Source organism: Anabrus simplex, chromosome 1 (genome assembly GCF_040414725.1).
Source record: "Anabrus simplex isolate iqAnaSimp1 chromosome 1, ASM4041472v1, whole genome shotgun sequence".
NCBI lineage: Eukaryota > Metazoa > Arthropoda > Insecta > Orthoptera > Tettigoniidae > Anabrus > Anabrus simplex.
The window spans coordinates 1458646005-1458649740 of NC_090265.1; positions in this window are offsets into that span (position 1 = coordinate 1458646005).

Here is a 3736-nt window from a genome sequence, read left to right on the forward strand (position 1 = left end):
CATGGAATTCTCAACTTCTTACAGTTACCCTCTTAGAACGTGTGGTAGCATTCAGTTGGGGCATTACTATCTAATTTGGTTTAGAGGCATCTTCTGTTCCATTAATTTATTTGATCAGTAAGTTTTCATCAGTACCTTTCCCTTCCCGTAATTTTTCCATTCTTTATTTAATTCGTTTTTGCGAGGGTGTGTGTGTGTGTGTGTGTGTGTGTGTGTGGTCTGAGTCCTCAACCCAAAAGATAGTTGGATATCCAAGAGCTGCACTGTCAGCTGTCACAGATAGCCTGGGCATCACCTAAAGACGTACTAGCGAAATGAGAAAAGTGAAGTAATTTCCCATTGCTTTCCTCACCAAGTCAGAAAGTGCTATGCCTATCGGTCTACTAAGCCCAGAGAAATGTATACTACAGCTGATTAGACACCATCACACCATCCATCACTGGGGCTAGTTGCATAAGCAATTTCTGAATTCATCCATGCTTTCTTTTGATGTGTGTAATATAGGGATGATTCCTGATTTTTCAGATTTTTTTTGAAAGGTCTAGCTTGTCGCTGCCGGTTGCATTACTGCAAGCCAAGATGGTGACTTGTTTGTTACTTTTCTTGTATCTGGGTGCGGCAGCTTCTTTTCTTTTAGCTAGCGTTTTTGTAGAGAACATTTCCTACCCCTAACTCCAAAGCAACTGTTTTGGCTGTTACCCCAGAATCTAGTCACTTTATAGCACATAGTTTCTCATCCATGCAGTATTCACAACAACTTTTTTTCTTTTCATCACCCATTTTGCAATCTTTAATTAAAACACAATGGAGTGTACAAAACAAGAATTTACCAACATACGCACTTTGGACATCTGATAAACAACTGACGAAACAAAGAACACAGAGTTGCCAAGAGAGCTGCTCTCTGCGTGTGTTCATTGTTGTTTGTGAGCGCTGAAAAGAGAGCTTCTATCTATCATTTGTTCAAGGGATTTTTCCGATAATTTATTCAATACATGCATATTAACAATGCTGTACTGTACCTTATCATTTTGACTCTACATGTGCCAGAAGCACAATATATTCATAAAAAAAATTGAAAGACCACATAGGGTTCTAGCAGGAGCTCACTTGTTAAAGCTTTAGAAAAGTATTTTACTGTATTACAGTACTAAGTACGCTGGATAGTCATGGGCTGGATACCCAAGAGTCTACTATATTTATGTTGTGACGTCGCAACCAGGCGACCAGACCGCAAGAAAACAACAAACAAACTCCAGCCTGAAGATATCTGGTCCAGGGATTTGTCTGGTCTGTTTCTGTTGGCTTTGTCCAGTGATATACAACTGAACCCAGGACCCTGGCATGACAGCTGCATGAATTTCTTTTACCAAAATGTAGGGCGCATATGTAATTCTTTGACAGAATTTAACCTTGCTTTCAGTGATGCCAGGAAAGATTGTATTTGTTTAGTTCAGGGCCTCTCAGGGTGCATGCACTATGCACAGTGCAAAAGATGACTTCGCTTGGTTGATCCGAGTGCAGACTCCTCGATTTGGAGCATTAGCGCTGTCTCTCTCTTTCCCTACGCCTGTCTCGCTCGCTCCCCCTGTCTCCCTCTTCCTCACTTGAACTGTGTTGAGCCGAGCTTAGCCGAGTAGCCCAGAGACGAAGCATTGGTCTGAGCCGAGCGGGACCGATGCACTGTGCACAGGAACTCTGCACTGCTGTTTGCACGCATGAGATTTTGGGCGTTTGAGAGGCCCTGGTTTATTTGAAAGTCTGTTAAATTATTCTGTTGGTGATAATGAACTGATTAGCCTACTGTGTGTTTCGTCAAGACTGACATTAGGTCCAAAGTAAAAGAGGGAGGGATTATGGTTGCTGTGAAATTTGCCCTGGGGCTAGTTTCCCGGCCAGAGTTGGTGCGAGACTGGGAGTGTGTCATGGTCAAGGCCACCCGTAGACCAGAAAGAGCTGTGTTTGTAGTGTGCTGCTGCCTACCACTGGACGAAGTGACTGATAGGACAAATAATTTATGAGCACCATTTGACAACATCACAGCTGTTTTAAACCCACAGGATATTCTTGTAGCTTGTAGAGACTTGATCATCAGGCATTCGGCTTGAAATCCTGGTCCTGTTATAAAACAAAGATATGCAGAAGTCTTCTTACTTCTTGAAATCGTCAGTGAATTCAGGCTTAAGCAAATGTCACTTCTGAACAAGTACAAACTCCAGCCTGAAGATATCTGGTCCAGGGATTTGTCTGGTCTGTTTCTGTTGGCTTGTTCTAATCTCGGAGCAATACTGTGCACATTTGGACTGCTTTGAGATAGAAAAGGTAATTACATCCGACTATCGAGCTGTAGAATTCTGATTATCTTTACCGCGAGTTGTGCGCCCCGTACTGCAGAGGAAGTTATTGTTCGTATGGAGTAAGGTCTATTTTCCTCAAATGAGAGACCTCCCTTTGTTGTGTCCTTGGAATTAAGGCATTAAGCCCTTTTTTGTTATGACCTCCTTTGCACTATAATAAAAGACACTACCATCCTGGATCATTAGCACGTGGAAGTACCCATGCTGGCACGACATAGAGGTAATAGATAAATTAAAAGAAAGGGAGAAGTTTCAAAAGTTTCAAGAAACGGGACAATTGCGTGCAATTTTCAACCAAACACGTTGAATTTAAGCATCTTCAGCTCAAAAAGTACAGAAACTATATAACTCTGATTGAATCAAAATTAGCTGCCAACCTGAAGTGTTTTTGGAATTTTGTGAACAGCAAATGGAGGTTTTCTTTCCCACCTCCCATCTACTATGCTTCAGGACAGGAAAGAAATGCAGGACAAAAGGAGCATCTTGGACAGTTTTGCAGATATGTTTGGAAAGTATCACTCACCTGCCACAAAGTGTAATCTGTCCACTTTGTCCTTGTGTGATATGGGCCTAACCTCAAGAGTGACCTCTCCAGCAGAGGTATCTTCAACTCTTGCATCCTTGAATACCTCCATATCATTTGGTCCGGATGACATACCCACATTTGTTTTCAAAGAAAGTGCATCTGAGCTTGGTAGGCCATTTAGCATCATAATCAATGTCAGGGTATTTTCACTGCAAGTGGAAGAAAGGTTGCGTCATACCAGTCTTCAAGAAAGGATAACTGTATGCTTGTTGTGTTATACCGTGTCCAACCTGGTGGTGTATATCAATTTCATTTCAGAATCTCTGGATAGGAGACAACAAGTGGATGTTGTTTACACGGACTGCTCCAAAGCCTTTGATTCAGTTCAACATGATGCTGTGCTCATCAAATTGTCAGCATACGGGATAAGAGGAAGTGCCTTGGAGTGGATTAGAAGCTATTTTACTAATAGGGTTTGCGTAATAAAATCTGATGGTATTACATCAAAGCCATATCACTATACTTATGGTGTCCCCCAAGGCTCTTTAATGGGTCTCCTTTTCTTTGTATGAATGATGTACTGATGATGGCTTCCTCCCAGGAAAAATATTCCGGAGGTAAACTAGTCCCCCATTCGGATCTCCGGGTGGGGACTACACGAGAGGGGGCGATCATCAGGAAGATGGATACTGACATTCTGCGAGTCGGAGCGTGGAATGTTAGAAGTTTGAATCGTTGTGGTAGGTTAGAGAATCTGAAAAGGGAGATGGATAGGCTAAAGTTAGATGTAGTTGGTATAAGTGAAGTACGTTGGCAGGAAGAACAGGATTTTTGGTCAGGTGACTACCGAATT